This window comes from Canis lupus, chromosome 31, assembly GCF_048164855.1.
Source record: "Canis lupus baileyi chromosome 31, mCanLup2.hap1, whole genome shotgun sequence".
Taxonomy (NCBI): domain Eukaryota; kingdom Metazoa; phylum Chordata; class Mammalia; order Carnivora; family Canidae; genus Canis; species Canis lupus.
Window position 1 is genome coordinate 19,651,172 of NC_132868.1, and position 21,809 is coordinate 19,672,980.

The following is a 21,809-nucleotide window of genomic DNA, read 5'->3' on the forward strand; positions in this document are numbered from 1 at the left end:
CTCATGACCCTGAGATCAAGTGTTGCATGCTCTACCAACTGAGCCAGGCAGGCACACCTAGAACACCTAGAAGAGGTTTTAAAACCTATAAGACAAATAAAGGAATGTAAATATAGAACTTTTGTGTGCTAGATCATGCAAATATGTTCTCACAGTAAGAATGGAGATGACTATCTAAACTTGTGTTGTGAAACTTCATTCAACAGTGGCATGAAGCCATCAGAGTTGACTTCTCAGATTTTTCTGGAACAAATGAAAAATATTACCTTCCAGCTGGAGTGATAAAATCTGTAACATGTTTTCTTTCACATTCTTTCCCCTTTCACTGTGGGATATAAATGGGCACAAGGCCTCAGAGAAGGATAGAGCCACGGATAGAAGCCTGACTTACCAAAAAAAAAAAAAAAAAGCCTGACTTACCAAATGATCTTATGGGAGAGATATGCCTGCTGACTAGAACCAACATGGACTTTTACAAGAGAAAGAAAGAAATGTGGGTCTGTTTGTCAAATAATTGTTTTTTATTTTTTAAAGATTTAATATTTATTTATTCATGAGAGACACAGAGAGAGGCAGAGACACAGGCAGAGGGAAAAGCAGGCTGCCTGTGGAGAGCTCGATATGGACCTTGCTCCCAGGACCTTGCTCCTGGGACCTGAGCCAAAGGTAGACACTCAACCACTGAGCCACCCAGGTATCCTTGTTTGTTAAAGAATTTTAACCTGTCCTAACTAATACAGTGAAGAAGTGGGCAGTGAGTATGCTCTTCCCCATTGAAGTTGGCCGACATTTGAGGAGAAAGCTGCTCACATAAGTACTTGAAATAAGAGATACGATATAAATAATTTCTTCACTGTACCAATAATATTAATGATGACAATTTCCATAATTTCAAGTCACTTGCTCAAGTGTTGAACTTTGGAGATATAACACACACAAATACACACATGATATTCAATATCTTCACGATGAAGATAATCTATCAGGGTTCCTAGAGAAGTTCCAACTGTGGCAGAAAAATGACTCAGTCAGTTCAATTATCTTCACTGATTGAAATGTCAGAGAGCAATGATGTATTATTGAGCATATATAAAGACCATGTCTCAGCTTTTCAGTGAGCACTGCTTATCACCTGTCATCAATCACATCATATTCATGTTTCCTTAACTCGTGTTTGCTCCCTTCCCCCATCCAGAAAAAATTTTTCCCTTTTAAATTTCAAGTGATATGATCTTTTTTTAAAGGATAATGAATTTTTAATTGAAATATAACTCACACTACACAATTTATCCTTTTAAATTGCACAATTCAGTGGTTTTTATTATAGTCACAAGATGTACACAATCACCACTCTCAAATTCCAGGACATTTTAATCACCCCAAAATAAACCCTGTGCCCATTAAGCAGATTTGCCTATTCCACATATTTCACATAATTGGAACCCCACAATATGTGGCCTTTGTGCCTGGTTTCTTTCAGTTAGCATGATGTTTTTGTTTTAGGGAAGGATTGGTTCCAGGCCTCTCCTAGCTTCTGGCTTTATGGTAGCATGACTGCGGTTTTCATATGGTGTTCTCCCTGTGTGGGTGAACGTCTTAGTGCAAATTTCCCCTTTTTATAAGGTCACTGAATGACCCTATCTTAATTTGATCATTTGCAAAGACCCTATTTCCAAATCAGGTCACATTCACAGGTCTTGCTGGTTAGGACTTCACATCTTTTTGAGGGACACAATTCAACCCATAACAGCCCCATGCAGTCACTGCAGTAGATGCCCCTTTAAGGGGCAGAGCAAGAAAATCAGCTTGAACATCACAGGAAACAAGGCAATCGTGGTATTTGAAGCTACAGAAATGGCAATGACTTCCATTCTTCTGAATCATAATTCATAGTTTAGGTTAGCTCACATTTGATTTTTTTTTTAAAAGTAGAGTCCATGCCCAGTGTAGAGCCCAACGTAGAACTTGAACTCACAACCTGAAGATCAGGACCTGAGCTGAGATCAAGAGTTGGACACTCAACCAACCAAACCACCCAGGTATCCCTGATTTTTTTTTTTTTTCTAACAGTAAGCAAAACTGTCTAGGGCAGAGAAATGTTTATACTTAAATAATTATACAAGCTAGCTTTTCCCATATGAATCACCATGAGAAGAAAAATTTAGACATTACCGGCTACACCTACCCAAAGGTTACCAGACATTTTAGAAGTTAAAATAAACAGAAAAGATGCAGCCTCTGACTTTATTTTTTAGAGGAAGGGGACAAAGTCCTTTAGGTTGACAGGATGCCTGCCAAGGTAATAAAGGACAACATTTTGAAAAATGGGCTTTTGATGTTTCACAAGAAAAGGTTTAACACTTAAAATTGTGCAAGTTTTCTCCTTTGAAATATGCAGGTGAGCCATTTCTTTTCTCCCCCCACCCAATTTGGATATTCTGTAGAATATTGTATTCAATTCTAACACCATATTGTGATTGAAGTGGTTTCTCCAGCTAAGTACACTTATGATAATAAACACAATAATACAAAATAAAATAAAAACTAACATTTCATTTTTCCCATGTGCCATGCTTTGTCCTAAATGATTTGCATGTATTAACACGCTTAGTCCTCCATGCAGCACATGGATAAGGCATCATTGTTTATCACCATTTTATGGAAGAGGCACAGAGGGCTAACTGGCCTCAGCTAACTTGCGTCGGGTTAAGCTGAAGTTTTAACCCACAGTGTCTGGCTCTGGAGCCTGTGTTAGTGTGTTTTTAAGATTCATCCATGTTATAGTATTTATCACATAATAATTTTTTTAATGGCTGAATAATAGTTCATTTATGTATATACCATATTTTATGTAGTCATCAATTTATGGATATTTGGGTTGTTTCTACTTTTTGGCTATTTTTAAAAACATTTTATTCTTTTTATTTGAGGGCACAAGCAGGAGAAGGCTCAGACAGAGAAAGCAGACTCCCTGCTGAGCAGGGAGCCCAACACGGGGCTCAATCCCGGGACCCCAGATCATGACCTGAGCTGAGGGCAGACACCTAACCAACTGAGCCACCAAGGTGCCCTTCTATTCTTTGGCTATTGTAATGCTGCTATGAACATTTTATGTGCAAATTTTTGCATAAACTATGATTTTAATTCTCTTTGGCATATACCTAGGAGTAGAATTGCTGGGTCATATGGTTAACTCTAACTTTTAAAAACAATTTTTCTTTGGGGATCCCTGGGTGGCTCAGCAGTTTAGCGCCTGCCTTTGGCCCAGGGTGTGATCCTGGAATCCCGGGATCGAGTCCCACGTCGGGCTCCCTGCATGGAGCCTGCTTCTCCCTCTGCCTGTGTGTGTGTCTCTCTCTGTGTGTGTCTCATGAATAAGTAAATAAAATCTTTAAAAAAAAACAATTTTTCTTTGATTGAACTATAATTAGCATACAGTGTTACGTTAACCTCAGGTGTACAACATAATGATTCAACATTTCTGTACATTACTCAGTGCTCAACACAAGTGTACTCCTAATCTCTTTTATCTATTTCCCCTGCCTCCCTCCATGCCTCCCCTCTGGCAACCACCAGTTTGTTCTGTTTGTTTGTTTCTTAACTTTCACATACAAGTCAAGTCATGTATTTGTCTTTTTCTATCTGACTTGTTCTACTTAGTATTATATTCTCTAGCTCCAACCACATTGTTGTAAATGGCAAAGTTTGTTCTTTTTTTTATAGCCCTCTACTAAAGTTGAAAAGATAAGAATTGTAGAGTATCTAGTCCAGAAATGAATGTATATGTTTTCAAAAGGTTTTATTTATTTGAGAGAGAGAGAGCACACAAACACAGGGGAGGGGCAGAGGGAAAAGGAGAGGCAAAGGGAAAATGAGAGGCTCCCTCAACAGGGAGCCCAACACGGGGCTCAATCCCAGGACCCCGGGATCATGACCTGAGTCGAAGGCAGTTGCTTAACCGACTGAGCCACCCAGGTGCCCCAGAAATAAATGTATATATTCTCTTTTCCAGCCCGAGAATCGCCCTGGAATTACCGAATGCCTGTCCATCTCCTCTGTGAGTGTGCACAGTGTGTAGATGTGAGATGAATTGCTACAGCCATTTTGCCACCTTGAGGGAATCTGGCCATAAGCTGAAGCAGATGCTACTGAAGGCAGAGTGGAGAGGGAAAGAAGTGTTGGTCCTAAATGGTATCATTGAGTTACTGGAACAACCAACCTTGATGCCTGCCATAAGAGTCCATTTATAGAAGTCAATACATTCCCTATTATTGAAGACACGTTCTGCTGTGTTTTGTGGAAGATGCAAAGAAGTGCTGCCCAGATTCCCCTTCAAGGATGGACTTGAAGCACAGTTCCAAAGAGTATGGCCAGCTGGCAGCCCCCAGCTGTTCACTTTTCTGGGGTCCGCCTCAGCTGCAGAGGGCCACCTCGCTTGAAGTCGTACCCTTCCTGAGGCAGGCTGCATCCAGTACAAAGGGCTGGCCCTTTCAACCCGACCCTGGGTACTCTCTGATGGGTACCACTCACTCTGCAGCTCTCCCCCAAGCTGGCTGAAGATTGCTTCAACCTGAGTAGCATTTCAACATCTTCCTCTCACCAATCCTGTTCCTGTCCATTCCTAATAAAAATCCCCTCTTCATCAGTGTCTACTTCTCAAAAACACAATCTATGACAAGGTTTCTATCACATCAGTCAAAAGTATCCAAATTGAGATTCCATGGGATAGTTTGAACTTAGTCTTGACTAGAGAGAAAGGGCAATGCATTCATTATCTTATTTTTAACTTGGTGTAAATTTTCAAGCATACAAAGAAAAAAAAGAATATAATGAAACCAAATATACCCAGCTTCAACATTATCAATATATGACCCATCTTTATTATCTGAACTCCCTCATATATTTTTAGATTTTTATTTATTTATTCATGAGAGAGAGAGAGAGAGAGGCAGAGACAGGCAGAGGGAGAGAAGCAGGCTCCATGCAGGGAGCCTGACGCGGGACTCCATCCCAGGTCTCCAGGATCACACCCTGGGCTGAAGGTGGCGCCAAACCGCTGGGCCACTGGGGCTGCCCTCTCATATTATTTTAAAATAAGTCTCAGATATTATATGATTTCATCCATAAATACCACAGTGCACTGATGTTTGCTTTGGGATGCAATGTAGTGCCTTTTGCATTCTCCTCCCAACCCAGTTCCTATATATTGTCTCATCTTCCTCTTTCTACCACCACAGCTTTCAAGAGTATTTTAATAGAAGAAAAGGTAATAGTAGTAAGGGATAAAAAGGGCCAGAGAGAATCCTAGAATCCATTCATTCTTTCACTCATCCAACAAACATTTTAGTTCTGTCATCTTTGAGCCTTAGTATGCACAGTGGCTATCCATATTGGTGGTCGTTCCAAAGGTGGTGTAATGATGTCTTTGTCAGGTGAATTAACAGGAAAGCAAAGAGAGAGAGAGAGAGAGAGAGAGAGAAGGAAGGAGGGAGAGGGAGAGAAAAGAAGGAGGGAGGAGGGAGGGAAGAAAAAGAGGGAGGTATGGAGAGAATGGAAGAGAAGGAAAGGAAGGAAGGAAGGGGGTGAAGGAGAGGAAGGAAAAGAAAGTGCGTCATCTAGTGGTTACAGTGGGAAATATGCATTGTTTTCTACTACACAGAATAAGACAAGATTTACTGCAGAAAGGACTTTAAAGAGGAAATTGAGGTGATTTGTCTAATGTCACATGGCTAGTTAACAGCAGAGGTAGGCATATAACCCAAATGCTGATTCTAAGACCTATATAAAGATTAATGTAAATTCTGATTGTTTCAGACTCTTAAAAATGTGGTTCGAATGATTTTAAATATGATTAGAAAATATTTTTAGTATTTATTTTTGTCAAGTTATGATATTTTGGAGTCAAAGGGGGAAAAGTACATTGATTAAAAGGAGGAACTAGATGGATCTATGATAATATTAACACTGAATTATTTTTCCCTTAAAAGTTCTGCCTCCATGGCGCAGCTGGCGGCTCAGTCAGTAGAGCATGAGACTATTGATCTTGGGATTGTAAGTTCTATCTCCATGTTAAAAATGAAATCTTTTAAAAGTTCTGTCTCCTTCACCAAATAGGAAGTTCCTCAAAAGCAGATTATCTCAGTCATCTTTTTAAAAAATATTTATTTATTTATTTCAGAGAGAGAGAGAGAGAGAGCGTGCGCACGAGCATATGTCTGGGGGAACGGGGGATCTCAAGCAGACTCCCCACTGTGCACAGAGCCTGAAGCAGGGCTCAATCTCATGACCCTGCTTGAGATCATGATCTGAGCAGAAATCAAGAGTCAGATGCTCAACCAACCGAGCTACCCAGGCACCCCTATCTTATTCATCTTTGTATACCCAATGCCCGAGCGTAGTGACTCTCCTGAATGAATGAACAATGAATGAATGGAATTAGGAGGCTGAGATTCCAGAACTAGTCAGTCCTAGATCCTAGTCATTCTAGATTCTAGTCAGTTCTCTACCGACTGCCACTAGCTAACTCTGTAACTTCAGCAGATTAATTTTTATGGTTCATAGTCATTAAAAATGTCATTGATCCTTTTTAATGATAGAGTTGGAAGAAGACTTAAATTGTATCTATCCCAACTACATTATTCAATGGGTTCATGGAATTACCTGATTATTTGGAACACATACTTATTACCAGTATTTCAATAATAATACTAGTATCTATGCTAGCTTTGTCATAGTCCTAGAACAAAGACTGAATGAATATTTAAGAGAAATTGCTTGCAATAGATTGGCCTAACTAAGATTGTGTCATGGCATTGCAATGCACTCAATCTTTCTACCTTTGGTTACTGCTTGGAGCAGTTACTTATTCTGGTCCAGCCATTTAAAACAGAAGAGAGGGCTCACTCACAGGAGGTGATACTTAACCCCTCAGTTCTGGGTAAGTATAAAACGTTCACCAGGGGAGAGGGAGCTAACTCTATTTTAAGTGAACTCAGCAGTGCCACACCAGAACATTCAAACAGTCATCAGAATCCTGTGGCATCTGCTAGGTTGGTTACCTTGCTCCGGTCTCTCCTGGACAGGGATTTTCCTAGTCCTTTTCACTTGACAGTGAAGGTCTTGAAAGTGAATTTGCTTTTACCTTATTAACACTCTGCAGCAGATTTTGGGAATGGAGGGAGGTAGTGAGCATTTCAAGACTTCATGTCCCCTCCTAGCCCTGACACTAATTGTGTGACTTTCAGTTCGTTGCTTCTCTGGATCCAATTTTCCTTACTTGCTTGTATCATCAAGAGCTTAACTAACATTGTTCTCTCTAAAGTTCTTTTCACTTCTAATATTCTGTGAAATGTTTTTGTTGTAAGGATAAACGTTTTTGTGGTAAGGATGAACCTTCGGTTCCACTGGTCTTCTGTTTTTTGTTTTGTTTTCCTAGGTTAGCTTTCTTCCTTCCATCATTTATTATCTCCGTGTTTTTGAGAGCAGAGCCTGGGTGGTATTCGTCCTGCTAGGACAATAACCAAAGCAGGTAAGTGGACTTCAAGCACAATAGTCCATCTTTGGAGGAGCTCACCCTTCAGAGGAAAAGTACTAAGTACCATTAATCTCTTGATTGAAAGCTGAGGATACAACACATAGGAAAACTGGTACCAGCTTTTCCTAACCACTTACCAGTTACAACAGGAAAGAAGACAGCGCTTGGAATCGTTAACAGTCATCGAGCGACTCATTGCGCCTGGGCTTTCCATGCATTATCTCAAGTGACGCCCACGCCAGCCCTGTGTTCTGAGCACTAGTACCATCGGTTTCACAAAGAAACCGGCAGAGAGGGATCCCTGGGTGGCGCAGCGGTTTGGCGCCTGCCTTTGGCCCAGGGCGCGATCCTGGAGACCCGGGATCGAATCCCACGTCGGGCTCCCGGTGCATGGAGCCTGCTTCTCCCTCTGCCTATGTCTCTGCCTCTCTCTCTCTCTCTCTGTGACTATCATAAATAAATAAAAATAAAAAAAAAAAACAAAAACGGGCAGAGAGAGGCTAAGTAACCTGCCAAGGTAACATCCTTACAAGTGAGAAGCAGCACCATTCCAGACTAGACATCACCACCTCAGATGTGCTCCGGAGCTCTCCACTGACCAGAAAAAAAAAAAAAAAATCGGAAAAATCACAACCACCTTGTGTTCGACACAGAGGGAGCACAGGCAAGTGACTGCAGACCTGGCAAACCAGCTTGAAAAACAAAAAACAAAAAACTCTTCCAAGGTGGACTACACAGCCATTAAGGACAACAGCGGGGGGAAAAGAACCCGGGAGAGAGATCTGTAGCTCGCCGGCATCCCGGGGAAACCGAGGAAGAGGCCGGAAGTGACGTCACTAGCAAGAGGCGGACGCTAGGGTGGGACTACCGGACCAAGCGGAATTTCGGGCCGGAAGTGATGCACAGGAAGTTACGCCCTGGAGGCGGTACCTGGTGGTGGAGGGCGTCGCGAGGGGCGGGGCGGAGCGTCTGTGGTCATCCTGGAGCCTTGCATCGCGGGCAGGTAACGGTCGGGCCAACTTGGACCGGGTCAAGGGTGAAAGTTGTTGTTGGTGGCCCAGGTAGCTCGTGCAGGGAGAGGTGGGTCTCGCATTAGGCTGGAGGAAAGACTCCTTGGCGTGGGATTCCCTGGGGAGCGAGGGGTACGAGGAACTTTGGGAACGGGGTCGTGAGGACCGAGGTCGTCGAGGAAACACAGGTTGGGATTTCCAGGAATCGGTCACGGCCGGGAGTCGTGGGCTCCTGAGCCTTGGCGCTTTAGGGTGAGAAGTGGACCCTGGGCATTGAGACGAGCCGACCTAGAGTTCATTACTTACTTACTCCGACCTTCCCCCCGCCCCCCGCTTCTGTTCTGCCAACAGGGGGACAGGTACTTCATCTCTTAATCCAGGACAGTGCCTTGGCACTACTCACTATTAGGGATTCTTTAGATGTTGTCGAGGGAATAAATGATTTAATATGAACGTACGGACCAGATTCTCGCTGCAAGGAGAACTTCTCCCGAACTTCAGGATCCCTACCTGACTGTAGAAGTGACTTCAACTTAATCTGCTAACCAGTGATGTGTGAGGATGCTGAGGGAGTACAGATGCAGGCATTGCTGTTGTTCTATGAGGTTATTGAAATTTAGAAATTTGCCTTCATACTTTTCGATGGTGAGGGTAGAGGATAAGGCTATTAATTCAGCATCTTTCAGATTCCTTTACTTTTCTGGGAAGAACTTCCAGGTAATGATGGGGAGGAATGATAAGCTGCAGTTTAGCACCGAGCTTCTAATTAGTGTTCTGAGCGCTTTCTTTCCAGCAATATGAACTGACTTTCTATTTCCTTCATGTTTTCTTATGTCGGGGTACTTCTTACATTTGAGAGGTAAATAAGAATGATTTCATAACAAAGATGAAAATATTAATTTATAAAAATCCAGTCAGAGGTTTCACCTGGTGTGTTCACATAACATAAACTCCTTACACAGACTTGTTGGAGGCCTCCAAAAGAATGAATCCTTGAAGATTAAATTGTCTCCTTTATAAAATACTTGTTTAGGTGTCTTAAATGTGATGAAGAGTGGGCATAGACCTAAAGGACAGGTGCTGTAACCAGATTGGTTTTGATTGTCAAGTGGAAAAAAGTGCAAACGACAGACACATCAGGCTGTGTAATGGGATCTGGGCATGAATCATTATCTGGATGCAGTGATTTTGTGTATGGGCTTTGTGCTATCTAATGAGATAGTAGCTCCTAAGAGGTTCTAGAATCTTTTTTAGAGTGGATATAATGGAGTAGGAAAATCCGAATTTGTGCCTTTGTTTGTTTGTTTTTACAAAGAATAAACTAGTAAGCATTTTTAGATTTAAAAATGCAAGGGGCACCTGGCTGGCTCATTCTGTGGAGCATTCGACTTGTGATCTCGGGGTTGTGGGTTCGAGCCCTGCATTGGCTGTAGAGATTGCTTAAAAATAAAATCTTTAAAGATGAAAAATCCAAGAAATTTAAAAAGATAGTTTGAAAAAACCCAGAAAGTAGGCATGTAAATACATCATTGTAATCACTTAAATTTTAAAAGTTTGCCTGCCTTTAAAATTTGTTTTCTCAATTTCTGGAAAGTGTTGGTATTCAAATCATTCCCATTTTTACATGCTCTTACTATAGTGCCACCTTTAGAATACATATAAATATGGTACAAAACAGTGTTTTGAGATCTTCCAGATTCTGTTAATGTCTTACTTAAAAATAAGTTATATTTCTGCTACCTCATTCTGCTGTTCAATGTCATATCCACTAATTTTGCATATCTAAATGTCTATATTCATAATAGTAACTATTATAACTATTATTCATAATAAGTTAGTATCCAAGTGTAACTTAGATATGTGCATTGACATTCTTGAGGTTTTCAGTTTTGCAGAACACTGATATCTATGGACTCTAACATGGACTTCATTTAAAGAAATCCACGGATCATTAATGGACAAAAACATGAATCAGTTTATGTTGTGGCATACAAATCCTAGCACTTTGGGAAAGGTAAGTTGTTGACTATGTTTTATGTTAGGTGAGAAATAGAACAGCCTTGGATTGGTCTAGGAAATTGTAGGATTGTGATTGAAAAATACAGAATGAATCTTCAAATTATGTTTTAATCTGGACCTTCCAAAAAGGTTTGTTCTGTATATACGAGGTAATTATAACTATTTCTCTGTAAAATTGATGAGAAGTTGAGGAGATTGACAAGTTATGTTACTCCTGGAAGATCACCGTTCTGCCTCTTTCTGTAAGAGATCTTCTTGCAACACCACTCCATACCCGGGTAGAATATATCAACGTGTGGATACCCCTGTAGGAACAGGGCTCCAGATAGTTCTTTAAGTCATTTTATTATCCAAGTTTGGCTCTGGGATAATATATGTGTAAAATCTTCTGGCCAGTTTTACTTTATATGTTAGGTTAAAGCAAGAAATGAAGTTTAAAAAATGGCTTCTTCCTCCTTTTATCTTGCTTTATTTATGCTATCTTCCTTTCTTTTCTTTTAAAAAATTACAGGATTCATTCTCCAGCCCCTTTATCTTTCTGTCCTCGGGAAATTTCTCTCTCTCTCTCTTTTTTTTTTTCCTATTTTATCTTAGGTGTTTGTTAACTTTCAGATCTTTAACTTCTAACTTTGTGATATTGTTTGGCACCTTTTAATCACTAAGCATTAATTCTTATAGTTTTTCTTAGTCTCCTTTGTAGAGACAATGGCTTCTTGTTTAGAATCTGCTCAATTCCAAAACCAGTCAGCACTTCAGGGAATTCTTTCAGATATATTTGTGGCCACACACAAAAATTTGTATATAAGATACCATTGCCATATTATTTAAAAATAAGAAACAAACAAACTAGGGATAACCTAAACATCCCTCAGTGAAGGTCTGGTTAAATAAGTGCCTTTATGCAATGTAGTACTTTGTACCTCTTAGAAAGAATGAAGCAAATCCATCGGCAAAGGTGTGGTAAAATCTCTGATATATTGTTAACTGAGAAAAACAGTAGAATTATATGTATAGTGTGTTTCCATTTGTGTTTTTAAAAGGTTTTATATGTACATGCAAAATTTCCTCAGAATCTGTGTGAGGAACTATAGATAGGTACCCCTGGTCAGTGAGACTATAGGTCTCTAATGGGAAGATGACTCATATTTTTTCTATGTACTCTTTCTGGTGGATGGACTTTTTAACTATGAACATGTTTTTATAATACTGGGAAACATTAAATGACAAGGCTTTAAGCTAATTTAAGAATTATGAGAGCCTACAACGCTTCCTTAGGACATTTGTCCTTAGAATTATTTGCACTATTCAGTGGGAATGGGGTTATGTAAGTGAGTGAAGTTTTTGTCAGAGCTGCATGGGAGGTTTGGGGACATTATAATAGGTTTTTATCCTTGACATTAGATTATTATTCTTATGAATAAACTAAGTGCTTAGTGCTTCTGAATTTAATACTCCTATGTAATTGTAGCATGTTATTGGCCTCCCCAGGTAATATGGATATTATCTTTGTTTGCAAGCTAGGTTTATATTGTGTTGGCATGGTCCTTCTGAGCCTCTCAGTATTACTGAAAGTGATGGACTTTGTTTTATTTGAATTGCTATTGAGGGACTCTTTAAATAAGTCTTAGTTATTTTTTCACTTTGTTCTTGATGTTTAGAGCTGGCTTAACGCATTTCAAAGAATGGCTTATTCTCTTTGTTAGCAAAATCAGCAAACCAGTAAGATTCTTTAGATATATATGTATAACTCATTCTGGATTGAGGATAATACTTGAAGTAGCTGATTATTTGCCATGGGACTCAGCAAAAACTTCTTGTGGTTTTTACTTCTCTAGCTGTCTTTGCCTTTCCACATTTTTGTTGTCAGAAATTTGGAATAATATAATAGGTAAATATAAGAATACAAGAAATTTAAAGATATAGTAATCTTCATTCATTAGTAATGGGATTTTTATTTGAAACTTCCTTGAGAATAAGCTTTGTAAGATACATACCTTTATAATACCACTGATTGTATATCTTGTTAAAATCAAAATTAAGGTCACTTACCTGGGAGCTGAGTAATGGAATAGAACAGATTATGGTATGCCTGGGGTTACATATATATTTTGGCAGAGTATTTTGTATATAATCATTTAAGTTAAGTGATGCTTTGCTCCTCAAGATCCTTGGGATTAATCACTACAAGCCACAAAGTGGTAATCACTGGGCAGGATGCCTAGAGTGGGACACCTTTTTCTTGCTGAGAGAATGAATAGCAAGCAATGAATCCAAGGGTAGATTATATTTTCCAGAGTCAAGATGAATATGGTAAAGGTAACATACAGAGATAAATAAGCACATAAACATAAAAGTTGCATGTAACAAAGAGTTGGGGAAGATACATATATATGTGTATGTGTCTATGCATGTAAATATGTATTTATAAAACGTGTGTGCATATATATATGTGTGTGTATATATATATGTGTATATATATATATTTATATATATATATAGTTTTATACATAATATATATAAAATTTTCTGGAAAACCAAAAGTTCCAGATAGGAAGTTAACCAATTAGCACAGGAGGAAAAAAAAGTCAGAATTTTGAGACCTTAGAGGTGGGACTGTCATGGTCTAATTCATGATTATGAGAGCAGCTTAGGGAATTTTGGGTGTTTTAAGATCATTCACAGGTTCAAGTGATAGGAAGTTAGATAAAAGCCTGAGAGAAAATTAAAATGTAACAAACACATCAGATTATGGTTGAGGGTACCTTTTAAGATGCTGTTCTATGGTATTTTGGGGGGAGGGGAGGAGAAAAGAAGGGAGAACTCAAAAATGTATTGCTCTTCAATTTGAATTTGAGCTAGGCCCACAAGTCTTTCCTAATTTTCCAGTGGTGTATGACCAAGATGGATGAATTAGATCAATTAACTAATAAAGCATTATTCTACAAAAACTGATTTGATTATTAGATAAACCTCAAAGAATAAGATAACCCTTTTTAACCAGTTTTGTGATTATGTAAAAGGATAACTGTGATGATATAGACTGAGGACTGGAACCATTTTGTTCAGAAAACAAGACTTTGGAAGAGTTGGGAAAACTGTAGGAAGCACACATGTTGTCTTTTATTTGAGGCCAAATGAGAGAAGGTATAGAACTAGTCAGCAGGGGCACAGGTTATGTCCAGAGGCAGTGAACTTTGGGTCATTAGGGGTGCTTAAGCAGGGTTTGAACATCAGGAATGTTGTAGAGAGGATTTCTCATTGTGTAAGAGATTGTACTAGATTATTGTAAAAGTTCCTTTCAAATTCTAAAATTTTTTTATATTGTAATGAAGTATTATGAGTACACATTCTGTTACCCCTGTCTTTAAATATTGATAGCTAACTTGCCCACTCATCATTTATCCACCAACCTCAACTTAACCTATAACCAGGAAGTAAATTTAAAAATTACCCAAGTTCCTAAAGTATAAGACACAAAACCCATATGCTTTTTCTTAGGTCCTTACTCTGTTTATTGACTTTTTTAAAAAGATAGTTCTAATAAGCGTAATTAACTGGTATCTAACTCCACAGTATACTAGAAGCAGCAAATTGTGAGTAGGCCAAATGCTAGTGTAAGTTTAATATATATTAATGCTAATAGTGGCATTGGCATGCTTAAGCAACCTTTTTTTTTTTAAACAATCTTAACTGAGATGAAGCAAGACTTGTTTATTTTTATTTATTTAATTTTTTAATTTTTTTATTTCTTTATTCATTCAGAGAGAGCGAAGAGAGAGGCAGAGACACAGGCAGAGGGAGAAGCAGGCTCCATGCAGGAAGCCCGATGTGGGACTCGATCCTGGGTCTCCAGGATCACACCCCGGGCTGCAGGCGGCTCTAAACCGCTGCGCCACCAGGGCTGCCCAAGCAACCTTTTTTTATTATACAAGTGATCCATGTCCACTTGACAAAAAATAGAATGTAGAAACATATAAAATATACACTTATATATCACCAAAGAGAAATAGTTACCTATAGTCCCCTACCGCTGTTAATATTTTAGTGGCATGCTTTATATTAAACTCCTTTAACAGTCCTGCAGGATGGTACTTCTGAGTAGTGACTGCTGAAACTGATTCTACGTTACTTTTGTTTGGAAAGTTAAATTAGTCACTATACTTTCTAATCAGAATATGCAGTGAAAGACTGGGACATGGCACAATGCTGATTTGAAGACAGCCTTAGTCATGGTCAATTTTGTTGCATTGATACCAGTTTTGTAGAATAGTGGGCAGAGGTTGGTATTCTGGAGCCAAAGGGCCTAAGTTTGAATCCTCATTCTACTATTTACTAGCCGGGTAAATTCTCAGAATTTCTTAATTTCTATGTGCTTCAGTTTCTTCTCTTGTAAATTGAGGATAATAATATCAGATTCCACATTTTGTTGTGAAGATTATGTAATCTACATAAAATGCTTAGAGTGGTACCCAGCACAAAGTATAAATGCAGTACATATTAGTTGCTATTATTATTTTTAATTTTTTAAAAGATTTATTTTATTTTTTTAGAGAGAGATAGTATGAGTAGGGGGAGAGGCAGAGGAAGAGAATCCCCAAGCATACTTCCCACTGAGCACAGAGCCCAATGTGAGCTCAGTCTCAGGACCCATGAGATCACAACCTGAGCTAAAAGCAATAGTTGGTCTCCCAACTGACTGAGCTACCCAGGTGCCCCATTATTATTAATTTTTAAAAATTTAAAGTTTTCTTGGAAGAAATGTTTATAGGAGTACATAAAATAAAAAGAAATGAGTCAGAATGAGCTCAAAAGTAGACAGATTTATTATATATATTTCATAAAAACCTGCAAAGTGGTCTGATTTTTCCATTGTGAGGCTTTGTTGACTTTTCTCCCTTGCTAAATATTTTCAAACCATACTATTCCTAGTTCAATTTCTTTCTCTAACCCACAAAGTCAACTTTATTTTATGCTGTCTCTTCCAACAACTATTTGGCCATGCCTTCAAAGATTGAAAGCCCTTTAAGGCAATCGAATATCATGGATAGTGACCAGAGAGATTCAGGAAATTATCATTAAATCAGTTTCTCTGATTATAGTCCAAGATGGTTTTGTAAGAAGTTTAAATTCTGCCATTTAAAGTGAATATTAATCAAATAGATAAGCCAATAAACATATTAAGCCATTCCATACATCTATCTTTTAAAGTCTTTGTTTCCTTTTTCTTTATTTCATTTTGGTTTTCCCTTTCTATTCTTTTAGCATAGTATCTGGTAGTCTGATTAATTATTGGCCAAAGAGTTAAAGCTTTTCAAAACCCTTAAAATATTTTATTAGACTTGCTGGTAGAATTTTTTTGTGTGTTTTCTTTTGTTTTAAAGCATCAAGTACAAGTTTTTGAAGACCCTGAGGCCTACCACCATTATGCATTCAAGATTGAGTTTGAATAACTTCATCAAGACTTAGATCCTCTTCAAAAGCCTCAAGTCTCATCTGCATTAAAGCTCTCCATTGAACCCTCTCACAAAAGTAAAAGCTTACAGGGACTAAAATCCACTAATAGATTCCATTTTATATTCTTTCCTCTGATTTCTTTTCAGTTTCCTTGGCCTTAGGGTCTTTCATATTGCTTATGTTCTTTTAGATTGGAGCCAAAGAAACAGTGCCTGCCAAAAGAATGTATGTCCTGTGGCCATAAGTTTTCATCAGTAGAGAAGCATAAACTTGGTGTGATGAGTTTACAGTCAGGTATTTTGCTGTATCCTATAAAAACTTGAATCAACAATAAGAAATGAGAATGAATTGATCAAGTTATACCATGAGTGGTTTAGAGAAAAGAACCTTCCACCTAAAAGTTAAAAGTTAATGGTTCTTATCTGCCTGGGAAAGTCACATAACCTCTCTGGACCTTAATTTCATCTGTAAAGTAAATCTAGTCTTATTCCCCTGCCTACCTCACAGGGTTGTTGTGAGGGTCAAAAGAAATAATATATATAAAAAGGCCTTTTCTGTAAAATGTGTAGTATAGACATAGAGTCCTGTTACACTTTATGCCTTCAGTTCTTGGGCCTGGCAAGGTAGATGGTGTAAGCACACTGAAAGGAGGCAATGTATCCAGGTTGGATACATGGAAACAAGGCTGTGTTAATTTTTGTTTTCTCTGAATACAGGGAGTACTCTTGTGGACTGATCCTAAGAAGGAAGAAGACTGTACATTTCTCTAATATTTTAAGTTAGCATTTATAATGCTCTAGAGCAGTTAAATATTGTAATTGTACTTATGGCTTGCAACATTTGTTTACTAAGTTGTGACCTGCATTTTTTTTTAAATGAAGGAGCATAGAGCAGAACATTTTACACAGCAGCATCCAACGTGGTAAGAGTAAGTATGTTTCAGTTATATGTGTGTGTGAGTGTGTGTGTGTGTTTGTATTTGTGTCATTAAATAAAGTGCATTTTTTTCCCCTATCAGTTGCAGTCGCTGATCCAGGTGTATTATTTTAGTACTAATGCTTTCCTTCGCATTTGGGTTCTTAGGAGACTTTCTTTTCACTTCATACCACTACTACTTGTGACAAAGGAATTGACAGTTAATATCAGTTTGACTTTTGGTCTAGTTAATGAGATTTTAAATTTCTTACACAGAGAAGGCCCCTAGGCCTCTGGGTATTTTATTTAGTACCCTAATACCATTCACTTTGACACCCAGACTATTAAAGCAGGTAAGGTTGGTTCAACCTCATACTAGTAGAAAGATTACATCAAATGTTTTTCCTTTAAATTTTTTTTTTGCTTTTATCTCTCTGACCTAATGGGAAAGAAACCCAACAACTCTCATTTAGTTTAGCAATATTTGAGGACTCTGTGGAACATGGCTATAGAGAATATAGTTAGCATGACTAGGAGTTTAATGGTCTCTAGAAGAGAAAGTATTTTCTTTCTCTAAGTAACTGAATTTATGTTTAATGATTTAAGATAAATAAGTCATTGATACTAACTTACTCAACTGCTTTCCTAAAAAAAGATATCTACCTTTTTGGTGATAGCATTGGTTAGGAATAAGTGGCTTTTATAGTATCCATAAATGATAGGGAATGGCTACTTCTAGGGGTTATACATTCCAATTCAATGGTAAAGAACTAATTCTTCAGTGCTGTAGTGTACTGAAAATTTGTATTTGGTGCCTTGGGATTACTTACATAAGCTTTGATGGAATGCTATAGAAAATATTGATGTTCCCTGCTTACAGAGATTATCTAAATCTATATAGTACTAGCAACATGAATATACCAGAAGATTTAAGATGTAGAATCCAGCTGCTTCATTTTTCTAACAGCCATAGCCAAGTTGCATTTATTGGTGGAACCAGAACAAATTGCATAAATTGTGCAAACTGAGGCTCTTTTGTGCATGACAATTGGCAATGATGGCATAAGGCCTTATCAGCATATATGATCAGCTTTTTTCTTGTTCCTCCCCCCAAAAGGAACCACACTGATATCTTATCTCAGTGAAGAAGATAGGATCTGTCTACCAAAAGGGTTAAGAAGAGTAGTTAGGCAACCTCAGCTATTATTGACTTCATTCTCAATTCTGTGATATAATCCATCCATCAAATTCTGTCTTTTCTACCTCCTAAGTATCTTTCAAGCTATCCATGACTTTCTATTTTCACATCCGCTACTCTTATTTACACTAGCATTATTTTTGCCTGCACTTCTTCAATAGCTGCCAACTGGCCTCCTGTACTCACTCCCTCCTCTAAGCTCATTGCTTTAGAGTCATCTTTAAAAAATATAATTCTCATCTTCTTGGGCTCCTGCTTTAAACTGTTGGTATCTTATTGCCCTTAGAATTCAACCCGAACTCTTTAGACATTCTTCTTTGCCTACTTAGCTCCAGCCTCAGTAGTCTTCAATTCTCTAAATATGCCTATTTTTTTTTCCTTCAGGGATTTTTGCAGGCACTTTCTGCTTGAAGTGTTCTTGTCCCTCTCATCCCTCTTTTTTTTTTTTTTTTAAGATTTTATTTATTTATTCATAGACACACACAGAGAGAGAGGCAGAGACACAGGCAGAGGGAGAAGCAGGCTCCATGCAGGGAGCCCAATGTGGGACTCGATCCCCAGTCTCCAGGATCACACCCCAGGCTGCAGGCAGCGCCAAACCGCTGTGCCACCAGGCTGCCCCCTCTCATCCCTCTTCACTTAACTCACTCCTACGTACTTTTCCAATTTTACTTTCAATATTTTTTCTTCGAAGAAGCCTTCCCCTATTGCCCAGACCAGATTAGACCTCCCTCCCTCAATTTTCTTTCCACAATCACCCAATTCTTCTCATATGCAGTATAGTTGTAATTATTTGCTTAGTCATTTGTTAATATTCTCACCCACAAGACTAAAGCTTGGACTGACGTGTGTTTTATTTAGCACTATATGCCCAGTGCTTAGGAAAATCCTAGTAAATAATATGGACTCAATAAATATTTGCAGATTAATGCTTCCCACAGTTACCACTCTTTTCATTTAGACATTTCAGGTACTTACGTTCTTCTAAGTTATGTAACTTCTCTTTAGAACCTTCCAGTTGCTTCTCATCTCATTCTGTTTATAAGCCAAAGTCCTTATGATGGTCTCCAGGGCCTTACCTGATCTGCCTTTGCTTTCCCTTCATCTCTGAATCATCCGACAGTCAGCCCCAGTCACTCTGGTCTCCTAGCTGATCCTCAGAAATGCAGAGCTCTCATCTGTCTTGGGAATTTTGTGCTTGATATTCCCTGTGCCTGGGATGCTCTTTCCTTAGGTATCCGTGTGGTTTGATCCCCCATCTTCAGATCCTTCCAGTTATGATTTGTCATGTCAGTAAGGTGGGCCTTCTCTGACCATCTTATTTAAAATTGTAACTTTATCACAAAGTTGGCATTCCTTTCGCATTCCCCTTGGCATTCCTTTTCCCCTTTCCTGCTTTATTTTTCCCACAATCCTTACCTCTGAATGACATACTATTCACCATTGTTTCCCCTAGCACCCAGAACAGTGCCTGACACATGGTAGGCACTTAGAACATATTTAGTCAATAAATGACTGTAACTTGTACTCACAGCTGCATATTTGGACAGACTTATAATTTGAATTATTGGGACCTAAGGTTTTTATTTTATTTTATTTTTAAAGATTTATTTATTTATTCATTCAGAGAGAGCGAGAGAGGCAGAGACACAGGCAGAGGGAGAAGCAGGCTCCACGCAGGAAGCCTGATGTGGGACTCGATTCCCGGTCTCCAGGATCACACCCCGGGCTGCAGGCGGCGCTAAACCGCTGCGCTACTGGGGCTGACTGGGACCTAAGGTTTTTAAATGATTTTTTAAAATGAGTTAATTTTATATCTTTTTTTTTTTAAGATTTTTATTTATTTATTAATGAGAAACAGGGAGAGAGAGAGAGAGAGAGAGAGAGGCAGAGACACAGGCAGAGGGAGAGGCAGGCTCCATGCAGGGAGCCCGACAGGGGGGACTCGATCCCGGGGAGTTAATTTTATATCTTACGCTGTTTTAAAAAATACTTGAAGTGGCCTCTAAAACTGCATATGATACAACGAGATGCCATGAAGAGAACAAAACAAAGAGAATGTATAGTAACATTAAATTGAGTAAAATTAAGACATAGACTATCTCCCATGGTGGCTAAGGGCAGGTTGTAAATTTGATTCATTAAATAATTTACTTGCTCAGAAATGATCTTTGGATGAGACTCATGTACTTTATTCTATGGCACAGGTCATCACAGACATTTGAGTCTTACATGGAAACCCAGAAAATCTATTTGATTTAACTGTAGGAAGTCATGAAATTACTCTTCTTTCTACAATAGTTCTTTTTAGAACTTGCTACCTGTTTTAGGAAATTCTCTATTGTTATAAAACACGAATAGTCTATCCATAATAAAGCCTCTGCTTCATCTGAGAAGTGACAGTCACAGCTACTAGCCACTACTTAGGTGCAGGACATTTCTAAGGTTGATTCAAACTTAGTAATGAAATATTTTGAAAGTCCACTCTCAAAGATACTAACCAGGATATTAATTACTCTAGCTTCCCTGACTCTAATCACAAGATAATATGAGATTCCAGTGGTTGTGGTCTCCTTTTTGAAGTAGAGAATTGGCAACTTAGAGAGAAGAGTTTTCATCCTGCAGGATATATATACATCAAATCGTTATATCCTACACTTTAACCAATGCACGGTTATATTCAATAATATCTCAATAAAACTGGAAAGAAGTTTTATCCAATCAGTAACTGAGGTAGGATTGGGAGTAAAGCAGGTGAATTAGACTTCAAGAAATATCAGGAATATAGTAACGAAAATGAGAGCTACCTTGTGTGTGTGTGAGGTTAAATGGGATATTGTACAGTATGTGCCTTTGTGCTCATGGGATATATACTTCCCTAATTCTGTTTTGTCTTTTTGTCACCTAAAACTGAGCCTGAAAATTGTGGAGATCCTTCTATCTCTGGAGGTCAGAAATAAAGCAGGGGATGTGGGTGGGCATGGACTGCAGGCCTTGTAGTGAACTGCAGTACTTCATTAAGCAAAGCTGGATTTTGAAGCAAAAGATGAGACTATTTAGCTAGATGGGGGTTCCACTGGCAAAACGTGCTCTTCTTTGACTTTTCATTTTTTACCTTTCTCTTTTCTTTCTCTGATCTGGAGATAAACAGTACTTTTGAAGTAAAATCTCCTGTCCTGGCCTATTTTTTAGGATTGTAAGAAGAGATGTGAGTAACTTCAGACTTTTAGAGAAATAATGAAAATAAGTGTTTTTAAAAAAACCATTTATGTATTTAAGAAAATCATGTATGTTTTATATATCTCAAAGAAAGAATATGAGGAGACATAATAAGAATGCCACAGAACCATTAAAATGGACAATTCTTATTAAGGAAAAGTGATCTTTACCAGAAGCATTATGTAGAACATGTTGCTGATTAATGATCGTATTGGGGTATATTTAATATATAAATCTACATTACTCTAGCAAAAATATATTAATTGAATGTTCTTTACATATTTTATTTATTTTTGGAACTTTATATTCATTTTTAAAGAAATCAGCTTTTCATTTTGACATTTGATGAGTAACATAAAACCTGAGAACAGATAGAACTACCAGTGTAATCATATCTTCCAGCATACAATGGTATAGAAGCAGAAAGATCTTATTTTCAGTAAGTGTTGAAGTGGCAGAA

At 38.3% G+C, this 21,809-nt stretch overlaps 1 protein-coding gene across 7 annotated transcripts in view; it reads left to right on the forward strand.

The window, feature by feature from the left end:
- Positions 1-7,049: 7,049 nt before the first annotated feature.
- The window catches only part of MAP3K13 (mitogen-activated protein kinase kinase kinase 13), a 169,783-nt gene continuing 155,023 nt past the window's right edge, over positions 7,050-21,809 (forward strand). Inside the window, exons 1-5 of one of the 7 annotated variants that reach the window (XM_072807714.1) lie at positions 7,050-8,537; positions 10,432-10,558; positions 15,945-16,092; positions 16,208-16,311; positions 16,899-16,945. The gene's annotated coding sequence lies outside the window, so the exon portion shown is untranslated. Of the gene's footprint in view, positions 8,615-8,815; positions 9,150-10,431; positions 10,559-15,944; positions 16,312-16,898; positions 16,946-21,809 lie in introns of those variants that run through there. The other 6 variants (XR_012021824.1, XM_072807715.1, XM_072807717.1 and 3 more) reach the window with 6 other exon arrangements.